The 19,472-nt window shown below is 35.3% G+C and overlaps 12 non-coding genes across 12 annotated transcripts; all 12 read right to left on the reverse strand.

Moving 5' to 3' along the window:
- Nucleotides 1-330: 330 nt before the first annotated feature.
- On the reverse strand, nucleotides 331-402 carry TRNAC-GCA (transfer RNA cysteine (anticodon GCA)). The gene has a single exon. It is a non-coding gene; the product is annotated as a tRNA-Cys (tRNA).
- A 1,585-nt stretch (nucleotides 403-1,987) lies between these two features.
- TRNAC-GCA (transfer RNA cysteine (anticodon GCA)) lies at nucleotides 1,988-2,059 on the reverse strand. Its single transcript has one exon. It is a non-coding gene; the product is annotated as a tRNA-Cys (tRNA).
- A 756-nt stretch (nucleotides 2,060-2,815) lies between these two features.
- TRNAC-GCA (transfer RNA cysteine (anticodon GCA)) lies at nucleotides 2,816-2,887 on the reverse strand. The gene has a single exon. It is a non-coding gene; the product is annotated as a tRNA-Cys (tRNA).
- Nucleotides 2,888-3,643: 756 nt separating this feature from the next.
- On the reverse strand, nucleotides 3,644-3,715 carry TRNAC-GCA (transfer RNA cysteine (anticodon GCA)). The gene has a single exon. It is a non-coding gene; the product is annotated as a tRNA-Cys (tRNA).
- A 1,585-nt stretch (nucleotides 3,716-5,300) lies between these two features.
- Nucleotides 5,301-5,372, reverse strand: TRNAC-GCA (transfer RNA cysteine (anticodon GCA)). The gene has a single exon. It is a non-coding gene; the product is annotated as a tRNA-Cys (tRNA).
- Nucleotides 5,373-7,786: 2,414 nt separating this feature from the next.
- Nucleotides 7,787-7,858, reverse strand: TRNAC-GCA (transfer RNA cysteine (anticodon GCA)). Its single transcript has one exon. It is a non-coding gene; the product is annotated as a tRNA-Cys (tRNA).
- Nucleotides 7,859-9,444: 1,586 nt separating this feature from the next.
- TRNAC-GCA (transfer RNA cysteine (anticodon GCA)) lies at nucleotides 9,445-9,516 on the reverse strand. The gene has a single exon. It is a non-coding gene; the product is annotated as a tRNA-Cys (tRNA).
- A 755-nt stretch (nucleotides 9,517-10,271) lies between these two features.
- On the reverse strand, nucleotides 10,272-10,343 carry TRNAC-GCA (transfer RNA cysteine (anticodon GCA)). Its single transcript has one exon. It is a non-coding gene; the product is annotated as a tRNA-Cys (tRNA).
- Nucleotides 10,344-11,901: 1,558 nt separating this feature from the next.
- Nucleotides 11,902-11,973, reverse strand: TRNAC-GCA (transfer RNA cysteine (anticodon GCA)). Its single transcript has one exon. It is a non-coding gene; the product is annotated as a tRNA-Cys (tRNA).
- A 1,585-nt stretch (nucleotides 11,974-13,558) lies between these two features.
- On the reverse strand, nucleotides 13,559-13,630 carry TRNAC-GCA (transfer RNA cysteine (anticodon GCA)). The gene has a single exon. It is a non-coding gene; the product is annotated as a tRNA-Cys (tRNA).
- A 756-nt stretch (nucleotides 13,631-14,386) lies between these two features.
- Nucleotides 14,387-14,458, reverse strand: TRNAC-GCA (transfer RNA cysteine (anticodon GCA)). The gene has a single exon. It is a non-coding gene; the product is annotated as a tRNA-Cys (tRNA).
- Nucleotides 14,459-16,044: 1,586 nt separating this feature from the next.
- Nucleotides 16,045-16,116, reverse strand: TRNAC-GCA (transfer RNA cysteine (anticodon GCA)). Its single transcript has one exon. It is a non-coding gene; the product is annotated as a tRNA-Cys (tRNA).
- Between the last annotated feature and the right edge of the window lie 3,356 nt (nucleotides 16,117-19,472).

The raw sequence follows: 19,472 nt of genomic DNA on the forward strand, positions 1-19,472 counted from the left end.
CTAATTGCAAAATCAGTATGAGTTCAAAACATGGCTGCACCAAAAAAAATGTAATTCTGCCATGTTAATGCCCAATACTCCCTTATTTATCAAAGTTATTTAGGAATAAAGCATTCATCCTTCATGTATAGTGATTTTATCCTGTATAATTCTCTATCAAAAGTAGCAGTCAAAACCTGCCACTGATACTGTACTTTCCTGAGGTAAAGTATTAAGTTGACATTTCAAAATTTTTTGTTGCCTGACTGCCACTTGAGTATGTTTTTCATTACTTGAGTCCCAAACAAGGTATAGACTGCAAAGTGATGCTATACATTAAAAGCAAGTAATAGGGGGCACCTGGATTTGAATCAGGGACCTCTCGATCTGCAATCAAATGCTCTACCACTGAGCTATACCCCCTGCTCTTTCTAACTATGAGCACATACACATTGCAGCCTTGATGTAAAGGTTACTGTACTGTATTTCTTGTCCTGCAGGAGGAGAAGATGAGTCTGTTTCTTTATGGTAATGCTTTGGAGTTATTAGTCAGGGCATAAATAGAGAGTTCACATACTGCAGGTATAATCTTTGAGCATGCTCAAAAAGAAACTTTGATCATCCTAAAGTTCCACTATAGTTATGCTAGCCAGAGTAGGATATATTGAAATCCAGTTGTGACATTGTTTTATGGAAGCAAAACTGAACTAAAATACAAATTGTTACCAAACCAATATTAATAATTTCTGAAAACTATTTTATCGTGGTACATTTTTGCTAAGAAAATAAAATATTTGATTTTTGGGTCAGTGGGCTCAGATGTTCTGAATGCATGTATGCCTTACGGACTAATTGCAAAATCAGTCGGAGTTGAAAATATGGCTGTACCAAATAATTTTGAATACTGCCATGTTAATGCCCAATACTCCCTTATTTATCAAAGTTAGTTAGGAATAAAGCATTCATCTTTCATGTACAGTTATTTTATGCTGTATAATTCTCTATCAAAAGTAGCTGTAAAAACCTCCCACTGATACTGTACTTTCCTGAGGTAAAGTATTAAGTTGAAATGTCAACATTTTTTGTTGCCTGACTGCCACTTGAGTATGTTTTTACATTACTTGAGTCCCAAACGATGTAAAGACTGCAAAGGGTTGCTATACATTAAAAGCAAATTATAGGGGGCACCTGGATTTTAACCAGGGACCTCTCGACATGCACTCGAATGCTCAACAACTGATTTATACCCCCTGGTCTTTCCAACTATAAGACCATACACATTGCAGCCTTGACGTAAAGGTTACTGTACTGTATTTCTTGTCCTGCAGGAGGCGAAGATGAGTCTGTTTCTTTATGGTAAAGCTTTGGAGTTATTAGTCAGGGCATAAATAGAGAGTTTACATACTGTAGGTATAATCTGTGAGCATGTTTAAAAAGAAACTTTGATCATCCTAAAGCTCCACTATTGTCCATGCTAGTCAGAGTAGTATATATTGAAATCCAGTTGTGACATTGTTTTATGGAAGCCAAGGAGAACTAAAATACAAATTGTCACTAAACCAATATTAATAATTTCTGAAAACTAACTGATCGAGATACATTTTGGTAATAAAATAAAATATTTGATTTTTAGGTCAGTGGGCTCAGATGTTCTGAATGCATTTATGCCTTATGGACTAATTGCAAAATCAGTATGAGTTCAAAACATGGCTGCACCAAAAAAAATTGTAATTCTGCCATGTTAATGCCCAATACTCCCTTATTTATCAAAGTTAGTTAGGAATAAAGCATTCATCCTTCATGTATAGTGATTTTATCCTGTAATATTCTCTATCAAAAGTAGCAGTCAAAACCTGCCACTGATACTGTACTTTCCTGAGGTAAAGTATTAAGTTGACATTTCAACATTTTTTGTTGCCTAACTGCCACTTGAGTATGTTTTTCATTAGTTGAGTCCCAAACGAGGTATAGACTGCAAAGTGATGCTATACATTAAAAGCAAGTAATGAGGGTGCACCCGGATTTGAACCAGGAATCTCTCAATCTGCAGTCGAATGCTTTACCACTGAGCTATACCCCCTGCTCTTTCTAACTATAAGCACATACACATTGCTGCCTTGATGTAAAGGTTACTGTACTGTATTTCTTGTCCTGCAGGAGGTGAAGATGAGTCTGTTTCTTTATGGTAATGCTTTGGAGTTATTAGTCAGGGCATAAATAGAGAGTTCACATACTGCAGGTATAATCTGTGAACATGCTCAAAAAGAAACTTTGATCATCCTAAAGTTCCACTATAGTTAGTGCTAGTCAGAGTATGATATATTGAAATCCAGTTGTGACATTGTTTTAGGGAAGCAAAACTGAACTAAAATACAAATTGTTACCAAACCAATATTAATAATTTCTGAAAACTATTTTATCGTGGTACATTTTTGCTAAGAAAATAAAATATTTGATTTTTGGGTCAGTGGGCTCAGATGTTCTGAATGCATGTATGCCTTATGGACTAATTGCAAAATCAGTCGGAGTTGAAAACATGGCTGTACCAAATAATTTTGAATTCTGCCATGTTAATGCCCAATTCTCCCTTATTTATCAAAGTTAGTTAGGAATAAAGCATTCATCCTTCATGTATAGTGATTTTATCCTGTATAATTCTCTATCAAAAGTAGCAGTCAAAACCTGCCACTGATACTGTACTTTCCTGAGGTAAAGTATTAAGTTGACATTTCAACATTTTTTGTTGCCTGACTGCCACTTGAGTATGTTTTTCATTACTTGAGTCCCAAACAAGGTATAGACTGCAAAGTGATGCTATACATTAAAAGCAAGTAATAGGGGGCACCTGGATTTGAACCAGGGATCTCTCAATCTGCAGTCGAATGCTCTACCACTGAGCTATACCCCCTGCTCTTTCTAACTATAAGCACATACACATTGCTGCCTTGATGTAAAGGTTACTGTACTGTATTTCTTGTCCTGCAGGAGGTGAAGATGAGTCTGTTTCTTTATGGTAATGCTTTGGAGTTATTAGTCAGGGCATAAATAGAGAGTTCACATACTGCAGGTATAATCTGTGAACATGCTCAAAAAGAAAATTTGATCATCCTAAAGTTCCACTATAGTTAGTGCTAGTCAGAGTATGATATATTGAAATCCAGTTGTGACATTGTTTTAGGGAAGCAAAACTGAACTAAAATACAAATTGTTACCAAACCAATATTAATAATTTCTGAAAACTATTTTATCGTGGTACATTTTTGCTAAGAAAATAAAATATCTGATTTTTGGGTCAGTGGGCTCAGATGTTCTGAATGCATGTATGCCTTATGGACTAATTGCAAAATCAGTCGGAGTTGAAAACATGGCTGTACCAAATAATTTTGAATTCTGCCATGTTAATGCCCAATTCTCCCTTATTTATCAAAGTTAGTTAGGAATAAAGCATTCATCCTTCATGCATAGTGATTTTATCCTGTATAATTCTCTATCAAAAGTAGCAGTCAAAACCTGCCACTGATACTGTACTTTCCTGAGGTAAAGTATTAAGTTGACATTTCAACATTTTTTGTTGCCTGAATGCCACTTGAGTATGTTTTTCATTACTTGAGTCCCAAACAAGGTATAGACTGCAAAGTGATGCTATACATTAAAAGCGAGTAATAGGGGGCACCCGGATTTGAACCAAGGACCTCTCGATCTGCAGTCGAATTCTCTACCACTGAGATATACCCCCTGCTCTTTTTAACTATGAGCACATACACATTGTAGCCTTGATGTAAAGGTTACTGTACTGTATTTCTTGTCCTGCAGGAGGCGAAGATGAGTCTGTTTGTTTATGGTAATGCTTTGGAGTTATTAGTCAGGGCATAAATAGAGAGTTCACATACTGCAGGTATAATCTTTGAGCATGCTCAAAAAGAAACTTTGATCATCCTAAAGTTCCACTATAGTTAGTGCTAATCAGAGTAGGATATATTGAAATCCAGTTGTGACATTGTTTTATGGAAGCAAAACTGAACTAAAATACAAATTGTTACCAAACTAATATTAATAATTTCTGAAAACTATTTTACCGTGGTACATTTTTGCTAAGAAAGTAAAATATTAGATTTTTGGGTCAGTGGGCTCAGATGTTCTGAATGCATGTATGCCTTATGGACTAATTGCAAAATCAGTCGGAGTTGAAAACATGGCTGTACCAAATAATTTTGAATTCTGCCATGTTTATGCCCAATACTCCCTTATTTATCAAAGTTAGTTAGGAATAAAGCATTCATCTTTCATGTACAGTTATTTTATGCTGTATAATTCTCTATCAAAAGTAGCTGTAAAAACCTCCCACTGATACTGTACTTTCCTGAGGTAAAGTATTAAGTTGAAATGTCAACATTTTTTGTTGCCTGACTGCCACTTGAGTATGTTTTTACATTACTTGAGTCCCAAACGATGTAAAGACTGCAAAGGGTTGCTATACATTAAAAGCAAATTATAGGGGGCACCTGGATTTTAACCAGGGACCTCTCGACATGCACTCGAATGCTCAACAACTGATTTATACCCCCTGGTCTTTCCAACTATAAGACCATACACATTGCAGCCTTGACGTAAAGGTTACTGTACTGTATTTCTTGTCCTGCAGGAGGCGAAGATGAGTCTGTTTCTTTATGGTAAAGCTTTGGAGTTATTAGTCAGGGCATAAATAGAGAGTTTACATACTGTAGGTATAATCTGTGAGCATGTTTAAAAAGAAACTTTGATCATCCTAAAGCTCCACTATTGTCCATGCTAGTCAGAGTAGTATATATTGAAATCCAGTTGTGACATTGTTTTATGGAAGTCAAAGAGAACTAAAATACAAATTGTCACTAAAAAAATATTAATAATTTCTGAAAACTAACTGATCGAGATACATTTTGGTAATAAAATAAAATATTTGATTTTTAGGTCAGTGGGCTCAGATGTTCTGAATGCATGTATGCCTTATGGACTAATTGCAAAATCAGTATGAGTTCAAAACATGGCTGCACCAAAAAAAATTGTAATTCTGCCATGTTAATGCCCAATACTCCCTTATTTATCAAAGTTAGTTAGGAATAAAGCATTCATCCTTCATGTATAGTGATTTTATCCTGTAATATTCTCTATCAAAAGTAGCAGTCAAAACCTGCCACTGATACTGTACTTTCCTGAGGTAAAGTATTAAGTTGACATTTCAACATTTTTTGTTGCCTAACTGCCACTTGAGTATGTTTTTCATTAGTTGAGTCCCAAACGAGGTATAGACTGCAAAGTGATGCTATACATTAAAAGCGAGTAATAGAGGGCACCCGGATTTGAACCAAGGACCTCTCGATCTGCAGTCGAATGCTCTACCACTGAGCTATACCCCCTGCTCTTTTTAACTATGAGCACATACACATTGTAGCCTTGATGTAAAGGTTACTGTACTGTATTTCTTGTCCTGCAGGAGGCGAAGATGAGTCTGTTTGTTTATGGTAATGCTTTGGAGTTATTAGTCAGGGCATAAATAGAGAGTTCACATACTGCAGGTATAATCTTTGAGCATGCTCAAAAAGAAACTTTGATCATCCTAAAGTTCCACTATAGTTAGTGCTAATCAGAGTAGGATATATTGAAATCCAGTTGTGACATTGTTTTATGGAAGCAAAACTGAACTAAAATACAAATTGTTACCAAACTAATATTAATAATTTCTGAAAACTATTTTACCGTGGTACATTTTTGCTAAGAAAGTAAAATATTAGATTTTTGGGTCAGTGGGCTCAGATGTTCTGAATGCATGTATGCCTTATGGACTAATTGCAAAATCAGTCGGAGTTGAAAACATGGCTGTACCAAATAATTTTGAATTCTGCCATGTTTATGCCCAATACTCCCTTATTTATCAAAGTTAGTTAGGATTAAAGCATTCATCTTTCATGTACAGTTATTTTATGCTGTATAATTCTCTATCAAAAGTAGCTGTAAAAACCTCCCACTGATACTGTACTTTCCTGAGGTAAAGTATTAAGTTGAAATGTCAACATTTTTTGTTGCCTGACTGCCACTTGAGTATGTTTTTACATTACTTGAGTCCCAAACGATGTAAAGACTGCAAAGGGTTGCTATACATTAAAAGCAAATTATAGGGGGCACCTGGATTTTAACCAGGGACCTCTCGACATGCACTCGAATGCTCAACAACTGATTTATACCCCCTGGTCTTTCCAACTATAAGACCATACACATTGCAGCCTTGACGTAAAGGTTACTGTACTGTATTTCTTGTCCTGCAGGAGGCGAAGATGAGTCTGTTTCTTTATGGTAAAGCTTTGGAGTTATTAGTCAGGGCATAAATAGAGAGTTTACATACTGTAGGTATAATCTGTGAGCATGTTTAAAAAGAAACTTTGATCATCCTAAAGCTCCACTATTGTCCATGCTAGTCAGAGTAGTATATATTGAAATCCAGTTGTGACATTGTTTTATGGAAGTCAAAGAGAACTAAAATACAAATTGTCACTAAAAAAATATTAATAATTTCTGAAAACTAACTGATCGAGATACATTTTGGTAATAAAATAAAATATTTGATTTTTAGGTCAGTGGGCTCAGATGTTCTGAATGCATGTATGCCTTATGGACTAATTGCAAAATCAGTATGAGTTCAAAACATGGCTGCACCAAAAAAAATTGTAATTCTGCCATGTTAATGCCCAATACTCCCTTATTTATCAAAGTTAGTTAGGAATAAAGCATTCATCCTTCATGTATAGTGATTTTATCCTGTAATATTCTCTATCAAAAGTAGCAGTCAAAACCTGCCACTGATACTGTACTTTCCTGAGGTAAAGTATTAAGTTAACATTTCAACATTTTTTGTTGCCTAACTGCCACTTGAGTATGTTTTTCATTAGTTGAGTCCCAAACGAGGTATAGACTGCAAAGTGATGCTATACATTAAAAGCAAGTAATGAGGGTGCACCCATATTTGAACCAGGAATCTCTCAATCTGCAGTCGAATGCTTTACCACTGAGCTATACCCCCTGCTCTTTCTAACTATAAGCACATACACATTGCTGCCTTGATGTAAAGGTTACTGTACTGTATTTCTTGTCCTGCAGGAGGTGAAGATGAGTCTGTTTCTTTATGGTAATGCTTTGGAGTTATTAGTCAGGGCATAAATAGAGAGTTCACATACTGCAGGTATAATCTGTGAACATGCTCAAAAAGAAACTTTGATCATCCTAAAGTTCCACTATAGTTAGTGCTAGTCAGAGTATGATATATTGAAATCCAGTTGTGACATTGTTTTAGGGAAGCAAAACTGAACTAAAATACAAATTGTTACCAAACCAATATTAATAATTTCTGAAAACTATTTTATCGTGGTACATTTTTGCTAAGAAAATAAAATATTTGATTTTTGGGTCAGTGGGCTCAGATGTTCTGAATGCATGTATGCCTTATGGACTAATTGCAAAATCAGTCGGAGTTGAAAACATGGCTGTACCAAATAATTTTGAATTCTGCCATGTTAATGCCCAATTCTCCCTTATTTATCAAAGTTAGTTAGGAATAAAGCATTCATCCTTCATGTATAGTGATTTTATCCTGTATAATTCTCTATCAAAAGTAGCAGTCAAAACCTGCCACTGATACTGTACTTTCCTGAGGTAAAGTATTAAGTTGACATTTCAACATTTTTTGTTGCCTGACTGCCACTTGAGTATGTTTTTCATTACTTGAGTCCCAAACAAGGTATAGACTGCAAAGTGATGCTATACATTAAAAGCAAGTAATAGGGGGCACCCGGATTTGAACCAGGGATCTCTCAATCTGCAGTCGAATGCTCTACCACTGAGCTATACCCCCTGCTCTTTCTAACTATAAGCACATACACATTGCTGCCTTGATGTAAAGGTTACTGTACTGTATTTCTTGTCCTGCAGGAGGTGAAGATGAGTCTGTTTCTTTATGGTAATGCTTTGGAGTTATTAGTCAGGGCATAAATAGAGAGTTCACATACTGCAGGTATAATCTGTGAACATGCTCAAAAAGAAAATTTGATCATCCTAAAGTTCCACTATAGTTAGTGCTAGTCAGAGTATGATATATTGAAATCCAGTTGTGACATTGTTTTAGGGAAGCAAAACTGAACTAAAATACAAATTGTTACCAAACCAATATTAATAATTTCTGAAAACTATTTTATCGTGGTACATTTTTGTAAGAAAATAAAATATCTGATTTTTGGGTCAGTGGGCTCAGATGTTCTGAATGCATGTATGCCTTATGGACTAATTGCAAAATCAGTCGGAGTTGAAAACATGGCTGTACCAAATAATTTTGAATTCTGCCATGTTAATGCCCAATTCTCCCTTATTTATCAAAGTTAGTTAGGAATAAAGCATTCATCCTTCATGTATAGTGATTTTATCCTGTATAATTATCTATCAAAAGTAGCAGTCAAAACCTGCCACTGATACTGTACTTTCCTGAGGTAAAGTATTAAGTTGACATTTCAACATTTTTTGTTGCCTGACTGCCACTTGAGTATGTTTTTTACATTACTTGAGTCCCAAACGAGGTATAGACTGCCAAGGGACGCTATACATTAAAAGCAAATTATAGGGGGCACCTGGATTTTAACCAGGGACCTCTCGACATGCACTCGAATGCTCAACAACTGATTTATACCCCCTGGTCTTTCCAACTATAAGACCATACACATTGCAGCCTTGACGTAAAGGTTACTGTACTGTATTTCTTGTCCTGCAGGAGGCGAAGATGAGTCTGTTTCTTTATGGTAAAGCTTTGGAGTTATTAGTCAGGGCATAAATAGAGAGTTTACATACTGTAGGTATAATCTGTGAGCATGTTTAAAAAGAAACTTTGATCATCCTAAAGCTCCACTATTGTCCATGCTAGTCAGAGTAGTATATATTGAAATCCAGTTGTGACATTGTTTTATGGAAGTCAAAGAGAACTAAAATACAAATTGTCACTAAAAAAATATTAATAATTTCTGAAAACTAACTGATCGAGATACATTTTGGTAATAAAATAAAATATTTGATTTTTAGGTCAGTGGGCTCAGATGTTCTGAATGCATGTATGCCTTATGGACTAATTGCAAAATCAGTATGAGTTCAAAACATGGCTGCACCAAAAAAAATTGTAATTCTGCCATGTTAATGCCCAATACTCCCTTATTTATCAAAGTTAGTTAGGAATAAAGCATTCATCCTTCATGTATAGTGATTTTATCCTGTAATATTCTCTATCAAAAGTAGCAGTCAAAACCTGCCACTGATACTGTACTTTCCTGAGGTAAAGTATTAAGTTGACATTTCAACATTTTTTGTTGCCTAACTGCCACTTGAGTATGTTTTTCATTAGTTGAGTCCCAAACGAGGTATAGACTGCAAAGTGATGCTATACATTAAAAGCAAGTAATGAGGGTGCACCCGGATTTGAACCAAGGACCTCTCGATCTGCAGTCGAATGCTCTACCACTGAGCTATACCCCCTGCTCTTTCTAACTATGAACACATACACATTGCAGCCATGATGTAAAGGTTACTGTACTGTATTTCTTGTCCTGCAGGAGGTGAAGATGAGTCTGTTTCTTTATGGTAATGCTTTGGAGTTATTAGTCAGGGCATAAATAGAGAGTTTACATACTGTAGGTATAATCTGTGAGCATGTTTAAAAAGAAACTTTGATCATCCTAAAGCTCCACTATTGTTCATGCTAGTCAGAGTAGTATATATTGAAATCCAGTTGTGACATTGTTTTATGGAAGTCAAAGAGAACTAAAATACAAATTGTCACTAAAAAAATATTAATAATTTCTGAAAACTAACTGATCGAGATACATTTTGGTAATAAAATAAAATATTTGATTTTTAGGTCAGTGGGCTCAGATGTTCTGAATGCATGTATGCCTTATGGACTAATTGCAAAATCAGTCGGAGTTGAAAACATGGCTGTACCAAATAATTTTGAATTCTGCCATGTTAATGCCCAATTCTCCCTTATTTATCAAAGTTAGTTAGGAATAAAGCATTCATCCTTCATGTATAGTGATTTTATCCTGTATAATTCTCTATCAAAAGTAGCAGTCAAAACCTGCCACTGATACTGTACTTTCCTGAGGTAAAGTATTAAGTTGACATTTCAAAATTTTTTGTTGCCTGACTGCAACTTGAGTATGTTTTTCATTACTTGAGTCCCAAACAAGGTATAGACTGCAAAGTGATGCTATACATTAAAAGCAAGTAATAGGGGTCACCCGGATTTGAACCAAGGACCTCTCGATCTGCAGTCGAATGCTCTACCACTGAGGTATACCCCCTGCTCTTTCTAACTATGAGCACATACACATTGCAGCCTTGATGTAAAGGTTACTGTACTGTATTTCTTGTCCTGCAGGAGGCGAAGATGAGTCTGTTTGTTTATGGTAATGCTTTGGAGTTATTAGTCAGGGCATAAATAGAGAGTTCACATACTGCAGGTATAATCTTTGAGCATGCTCAAAAAGAAACTTTGATCATCCTAAAGTTCCACTATAGTTAGTGCTAATCAGAGTAGGATATATTGAAATCCAGTTGTGACATTGTTTTATGGAAGCAAAACTGAACTAAAATACAAATTGTTACCAAACTAATATTAATAATTTCTGAAAACTATTTTACCGTGGTACATTTTTGCTAAGAAAGTAAAATATTAGATTTTTGGGTCAGTGGGCTCAGATGTTCTGAATGCATGTATGCCTTATGGACTAATTGCAAAATCAGTCGGAGTTGAAAACATGGCTGTACCAAATAATTTTGAATTCTGCCATGTTAATGCCCAATACTCCCTTATTTATCAAAGTTAGTTAGGAATAAAGCATTCATCCTTCATGTAGTTATTTTATGCTGTATAATTCTCTATCAAAAGTAGCTGTAAAAACCTTCCACTGATACTGTACTTTCCTGAGGTAAAGTATTAAGTTGAAATGTCAACATTTTTTGTTGCCTGACTGCCACTTGAGTATGTTTTTTACATTACTTGAGTCCCAAACGAGGTATAGACTGCCAAGGGACGCTATACATTAAAAGCAAATTATAGGGGCACCTGGATTTGAACCAGGGACCTCCCAACATGCACTCGAATGCTCAACAACTGATTTATACCCCCTAGTCTTTCTAACTATAAGATCATACACATTGCAGCCTTGATGTAAAGGTTACAGTACTCTATTTCTTGTCCTGCAGGAGGTGAAGATGAGTCTGTTTCTTTATGGTAAAGCTTTGTAATTATTAGTCAGGGCATAAATAGAGAGTTTACATACTGTAGGTATAATCTGTGAGCATGTTTAAAAAGAAACTTTGATCATCCTAAAGCTCCACTATTGTTCGTGCTAGTCAGAGTAGTATATATTGAAATCCAGTTGTGACATTGTTTTATGGAAGCCAAAGAGAACTTTGTCACTAAACCAATATTAATAATTTCTGAAAACTAACTGATCTAGATACATTTTGGTAATTTGATTTTTAGGTCAGTGGGCTCAGATGTTCTGAATGCATGTATGCCTTATGGACTAATTGCAAAATCAGTATGAGTTCAAAACATGGCTGCACCAAATTTTTTTTAATTCTGCCATGTTAATGCCCAATACTCCCTTATTTATCAGTTATTTAGGAATAAAGCATTCATCCTTCATGTATAGTGATTTTATCCTGTATAAATCTCTATCAAAAGTAGCAGTCAAAACCTGCCACTGATACTGTACTTTCCTGAGGTAAAGTATTAAGTTGACATTTCAACATTTTTTGTTGCCTGACTGCCACTTGAGTATATTTTTCATTACTTGAGTCCCAAACAAGGTATAGACTGCAAAGTGATGCTATACATTAAAAGCAAGTAATAGGGGGTACTCAGATTTGAACCAGGGACCTCTCAATCTGCAGTCGAATGCTCTACCACTGAGCTATACCTCCCGCTCTTTCTAACTATGAGCACATACACATTGCAGCCTTGATGTAGAGGTTACTGTACTGTATTTCTTGTCCTGCAGGAGGCGAAGATGAGTCTGTTTCTTTATGGTAATGCTTTGGAGTTATTAGTCAGGGCATAAATAGAGAGTTCACATACTGCAGGTATAATCTGTGAGCATGCTCAAAAAGAAACTTTGATCATCCTAAAGTTCCACTATAGTTATGCTAGCCAGAGTAGGATATATTGAAATCCAGTTGTGACATTGTTTTATGGAAGCAAAACTGAACTAAAATACAAATTGTTACCAAACCAATATTAATAATTTCTGAAAACTATTTTATCGTGGTACAGTTTTGCTAAGAAAATAAAATATTTGATTTTTGGGTCAGTGGGCTCAGATGTTCTGAATGCATGTATGCCTTATGGACTAATTGCAAAATCAGTCGGAGTTGAAAATATGGCTGTACCAAATAATTTTGAATACTGCCATGTTAATGCCCAATACTCCCTTATTTATCAAAGTTAGTTAGGAATAAAGCATTCATCCTTCATGTACAGTTATTTTATGCTGTATTATTCTCTATCAAAAGTAGCTGTAAAAACCTTCCACTGATACTGTACTTTCCTGAGGTAAAGTATTAAGTTGAAATGTCAACATTTTTTGTTGCCTGACTGTCACTTGAGTATGTTTTAACATTACTTGAGTCCCAAACGATGTAAGGACTGCAAAGGGTTGCTATACATTAAAAGCAAATTATATGGGGCACCTGGATTTTAACCAGGGACCTCTCGACATGCACTCGAATGCTCAACAACTGATTTATACCCCCTGGTCTTTCTAACTATAAGACCATACACATTGCAGCCTTGATGTAAAGGTTACTGTACTGTATTTCTTGTCCTGCAGGAGGTGTAGATGAGTCTCTTTCTTTATGGTAAAGCTTTGGAGTTATTAGTCAGGGCATAAATAGAGAGTTTACATACTGTAGGTATAATCTGTGAGCATGTTTAAAAAGAAACTTTGATCATCCTAAAGTTCCACTATTGTTAGTGCTAGTCAGAGTAGTATATATTGAAATCCAGTTGTGACATTGTTTTATGGAAGCCAAAGAGAACTAAAATACAAATTGTCACTAAACCAATATTAATAATTTCTGAAAACTAACTGATCGAGATACATTTTGGTAATAAAATAAAATATTTGATTTTTAGGTCAGTGGGCTCAGATGTTCTGAATGCATGTATGCCTTATGGACTAATTGCAAAATCAGTATGAGTTCAAAACATGGCTGCACCAAATAAAATTGTAATTCTGCCATGTTAATGCCCAATACTCCCTTATTTATCAAAGTTAGTTAGAAATAAAACATTAATCCTTCATGTATAGTGATTTTATCCTGTAATATTCTCTATCAAAAGTAGCAGTCAAAACCTGCCATTGATACTGTACTTTCCTGAGGTAAAGTATTAAGTTGACATTTCAACATTTTTTGTTGCCTAACTGCCACTTCAGTATGTCTTTCATTAGTTGAGTCCCAAACGAGTTATAGACTGCAAAGTGATGCTATACATTAAAAGCAAGTAATGAGGGGGCACCCGGATTTGAACCAGAGACCTCTCGATCTGCAGTCGAATGCTCTACCACTGAGCTATACCCCCTGCTCTTTCTAACAATAATCACATACTCATTGCAGCCATGATGTAAAGGTTACTGTACTGTATTTCTTGTCCTGCAGGAGGTGAAGATGAGTCTGTTTCTTTATGGTAATGCTTTGGAGTTATTAGTCAGGGCATAAATAGAGAGTTCACATACTGCAGGTATAATCTGTGAACATGCTCAAAAAGAAACTTTGATCATCCTAAAGTTCCACTATAGTTAGTGCTAGTCAGAGTAGGATATATTGAAATCCAGTTGTGACATTGTTTTATAGAAGCAAAACTGAACTAAAATACAAATTGTTACCAAACCAATATTAATAATTTCTAAAAACTATTTTATCGTGGTAGATTTTTGCTAAGAAAATAAAATATTTGATTTTTGGGTCTGTGGGCTCAGATGTTCTGAATGCATGTATGCCTTATGGACTAATTGCAAAATCAGTCGGAGTTGAAAACATGGCTGTACCAAATAATTTTGAATTCTGCCATGTTAATGCCCAATACTCCCTTATTTATCAAAGTTAGTTAGGAATAAAGCATTCATCCTTCATGTATAGTGATTTTATCCTGTATAATTCTCTATCAAAAGTAGCAGTCAAAACCTGCCACTGATACTGTACTTTCCTGAGGTAAAGTATTAAGTTGACATTGCAACATTTTTTGTTGCCTGACTGCCACTTGAGTATGTTTTTCATTACTTGAGTCCCAAACAAGGTATAGACTGCAAAGTGATGCTATACATTAAAAGCAAGTAATAGGGGGCACTCGGATTTGAACCAGGGACCTCTCGATCTGCAGTCGAATGCTCTACCACTGAGATATACCCCCTGCTCTTTCTAACTATGAGCACATACACATTGCAGCCTTGATGTAAAGGTTACTGTACTGTATTTCTTGTCCTGCAGGAGGTGAAGATGAGTCTGTTTCTTTATGGTAATGCTTTGGAGTTATTAGTCAGGGCATAAATAGAGAGTTCACATACTGCAGGTATAATCTTTGAGCATGCTCAAAAAGAAACTTTGATCATCCTAAAGTTCCACTATAGTTAGTGCTAATCAGAGTAGGATATATTGAAATCCAGTTGTGACATTGTTTTATGGAAGCAAAACTGAACTAAAATACAAATTGTTACCAAACCAATATTAATAATTTCTGAAAATTATTTTACCATGGTACATTTTTGCTAAAAAAGTAAAATATTAGATTTTTGGGTCAGTGGGCTCAGATGTTCTGAATGCATGTATGCCTTATGGACTAATTGCAAAATCAGTCGGAGTTGAAAACATGGCTGTACCAAATAATTTTGAATACTGCCATGTAAATGCCCAATACTCCCTTATTTATCAAAGTTAGTTAGGAATAAAGCATTCATCCTTCATGTACAGTTATTTTATGCTGTATTATTCTCTATCAAAAGTAGCTGTAAAAACCTCCCACTGATACTGTACTTTCCTGAGGTAAAGTATTAAGTTGAAATGTCAACATTTTTTGTTGCCTGACTGCCACTTGAGTATGTTTTTACATTACTTGAGTCCCAAATGATGTAAAGACTGCAAAGGGTTGCTATACATTAAAAGCAAATTATAAGGGGCACCTGGATTTTAACCAGGGACCTCTCGACATGCACTCGAATGCTCAACAACTGATTTATACCCCCTGGTCTTTCCAACTATAAGACCATATACATTGCAGCCTTGATGTAGAGGTTACTGTATTGTATTTCTTGTCCTGCAGGAGGTGTAGATGAGTCTCTTTCTTTATGGTAAAGCTTTGGAGTTATTAGTCAGGGCATAAATAGAGAGTTTACATACTGTAGGTATAATCTGTGAGCATGTTTAAAAAGAAACTTTGATCATCCTAAAGCTCCACTATTGTTCATGCTAGTCAGAGTAGTATATATTGAAATCCAGTTGTGACATTGTTTTATGGAAGTCAAAGAGAACTAAAATACAAATTGTCACTAAACCAATATTAATAATTTCTGAAAACTAACTGATCGAGATACATTTTGATAATAAAATAAAATATTTGATTTTTAGGTCAGTGGGCTCAGATGTTCTGAATGCATGTATGCCTTATGGACTAATTGCAAAATCAGTATGAGTTCAAAACATGGCTGCACCAAAAAAAATTGTAATTCTGCCATGTTAATGCCCAATACTCCCTTATTTATCAAAGTTAGTTAGGAATAAAGCATTAATCCTTCATGTATAGTGATTTTATCCTGTAATATTCTCTATCAAAAGTAGCAGTCAAAACCTGCCGCTGATACTGTACTTTCCTGAGGTAAAGTTTTAAGTTAACATTTCAACATTTTTTGTTGCCTAAATGCCACTTGAGTATGTTTTTCATTACTTGAGTCCCAAACGAGGTATAGACTGCAAAGTGATGCTATACATTAAGAGCAAGTAATGAGGGGGCACCCGGATTTGAACCAGGGACTTCTCGATCTGCAGTCGAATGCTCTACCACTGAGCTATACCCCCTGCTCTTTCTACCAATAAGCACATACACATTGCAGCCTTGATGTAAAGGTTACTGTACTGTATTTCTTGTCCTGCAGGAGGTGAAGATGAGTCTGTTTCTTTAGGGTAATGCTTTGGAGTTATTAGTCAGGGCATAAATAGAGAGTTCACATACTACAGGTATAATCTGTGAACATGCTCAAAAAGAAACTTTGATCATCCTAAAGTTCCACTATAGTTAGTGCTAGTCAGAGTAGGATATATTGAAATCCAGTTGTGACATTGTTTTATGGAAGCAAAACTGAACTAAAATACAAATTGTTACCAAACCAATATTAATAATTTCTGAAAACTATTTTATTGTTATAGATTTTTGCTAAGAAAATAAAATATTTGATTTTTGGGTCAGTGGGCTCAGATGTTCTGAATGCATGTATGCCTTATGGACTAATTGCAAAATCAGTCGGAGTTGAAAACATGGCTGTACCAAATAATTTTAAATTCTGCCATGTTAATGCCCAATACTCCCTTATTTATCAAAGTTAGTTAGGAATAAAGCATTCATCCTTCATGTAGTTATTTTATGCTGTAGAATTCTCTATCAAAAGTAGCTGTAAAAACCTGCCACTGATACTGTACTTTCCTGAGGTAAAGTATTAAGTTGAAATGTCAACATTTTTTGTTGTCTGACTGCCACTTGAGTATGTTTTTTACATTACTTGAGTCCCAAACGAGGTATAGACTGCAAAGGGACGCTATACATTAAAAGCAAATTATAGGGGGCACCTGGATTTGAACCAGGGACCTCTCAACATGCACTCGAATGCTCAACAACTGATTTATACCCCCTGGTCTTTCTAACTATAAGACCATACACATTGCAGCCTTGATGTAAAGGTTACTGTACTCTATTTCTTGTCCTGCAGGAGGTGAAGATGAGTCTGTTTCTTTTTGGTAAAGCTTTGGAGTTATTAGTCAGGGCATAAATAGAGAGTTTACATACTGTAGGTATAATCTGTGAACATGCTCAAAAAGAAACTTTGATCATCCTAAAGTTCCACTATAGTTAGTGCTTGTCAGAGTAGGATATATTGAAATCCAGTTGTGACATTGTTTTATGGAAGCAAAACTGAACTAAAATACAAATTGTTACCAAACCAATATTAATAATTTCTGAAAACTATTTTATCGTGGTAGATTTTTGCTAAGAAAATAAAATATTTGATTTTTGGGTCAGTGGGCTCAGATGTTCTGAATGCATGTATGCCTTATGGACTAATTGCAAAATCAGTCGGAGTTGAAAACATGGCTGTACCACATAATTTTGAATTCTGCCATGTTAATGCCCAATACTCCCTTATTTATCAAAGTTAGTTAGGAATAAAGCATTCATCCTTCATGTAGTTATTTTATGCTGTAGAATTCTCTATCAAAAGTAGCTGTAAAAACCTGCCACTGATACTGTACTTTCCTGAGGTAAAGTATTAAGTTGAAATGTCAACATTTTTTGTTGTCTGACTGCCACTTGAGTATGTTTTTTACATTACTTGAGTCCCAAACGAGGTATAGACTGCAAAGGGACGCTATACATTAAAAGCAAATTATAGGGGGCACCTGGATTTGAACCAGGGACCTCTCAACATGCACTCGAATGCTCAACAACTGATTTATACCCCCTGGTCTTTCTAACTATAAGACCATACACATTGCAGCCTTGATGTAAAGGTTACTGTACTCTATTTCTTGTCCTGCAGGAGGTGAAGATGAGTCTGTTTCTTTTTGGTAAAGCTTTGGAGTTATTAGTCAGGGCATAAATAGAGAGTTTACATACTGTAGGTATAATCTGTGAGCATGTTTAAAAAGAAACTTTGATCATCCTAAAGCTCCACTATTGTTCGTGCTAGTCAGAGTAGGATATATTGAAATCCAGTTGTGACATTGTTTTATGGAAGCTAAAGAGAACTAAAATACAAATTGTTACTAAACCAATATTAATAATTTCTGAAAACTAACTGATCGAGATACATTTTGGTAATAAAATAAAATATTTGATTTTTAGGTCAGTGGGCTCAGATGTTCTGAATGCATGTATGCCTTATGGACTAATTGCAAAATCAGTATGAGTTCAAAACATGGCTGCACCAAAAAAATTGTAATTCTGCCATGTTAATGCACAATACTCCCTTATTTATCAAAGTTAGTTAGGAATAAAGCATTCATCCTTCATGTATAGTGATTTTATCCTGTAATATTCTCTATCAAAAGTAGCAGTCAAAACCTGCCACTGATACTGTACTTTCCTGAGGTAAAGTATTAAGTTGACATTTCAACATTTTTTGTTGCCTAACTGCCACTTGAGTATGTTTTTTATTACTTGAGTCCCAAACGAGGTATAGACTGCAAAGTGATGCTATACATTAAAAGCAAGTAATAGGAGGCACCCGGATTTGAACCAGGGACCTCTCGATTTGCAGTCGAATGCTCTACCACTGAGATATACCCCATGCTCTTTCTAACTGTGAGCACATACACATTGCAGCCTTGATGTAAAGGTTACTGTACTGTATAAAATAAGATAAATAAGGGAGTATTGGGCATTAACATGGCAGAATTCAAAATTATTTGGTACAGCCATGTTTTCAACTCTGACTGATTTTGCAATTAGTCCATAAGGCATACATGCATTCAGAACATCTGAGCCCACTGACCCAAAAATCAAATATTTTATTTTCTTAGCAAAAATCTACCACGATAAAATAGTTTTCAGAAATTATTAATATTGGATTGGAAACAATTTGTATTTTAGTTCAGTTTTGCTTCCATAAAACAATGTCACAACTTTTTTTCAATATATCCTACTCTGACTAGCCAAAGAGAACTAAAATACAAATTGTCACTAAACCAATATTAATAATTTCTGAAAACTAACTGATCGAGATACATTTTGGTAATAAAATAAAATATTTGATTTTTAGGTCAGTGGGCTCAGATGTTCTGAAGGCATGTATGCCTTATGGACTAATTGCAAAATCAGTATGAGTTCAAAACATGGCTGCACCAAAAAAATTGTAATTCTGCCATGTTAATGCACAATACTCCCTTATTTATCAAAGTTAGTTAGGAATAAAGCATTCATCCTTCATGTATAGTGATTTTATCCTGTATAATTCTCTATCAAAAGTAGCAGTCAAAACCTGCCACTAATACTGTACTTTCCTGTGGTAAAGTATTAAGTAAACATTTCAACATTTTTGTTGCCTGACTGCCACTTGAGTATGTTTTTCATTACTTGAGTCCCAAACAAGGTATAGACTGCAAAGTGATGCTATACATTAAAAGCAAGTAATAGGGAGCACCCGGATTTGAACCAGGGACAT

The sequence above is a fragment of the Pseudophryne corroboree genome, chromosome 1 (assembly GCF_028390025.1).
Source record: "Pseudophryne corroboree isolate aPseCor3 chromosome 1, aPseCor3.hap2, whole genome shotgun sequence".
NCBI lineage: Eukaryota > Metazoa > Chordata > Amphibia > Anura > Myobatrachidae > Pseudophryne > Pseudophryne corroboree.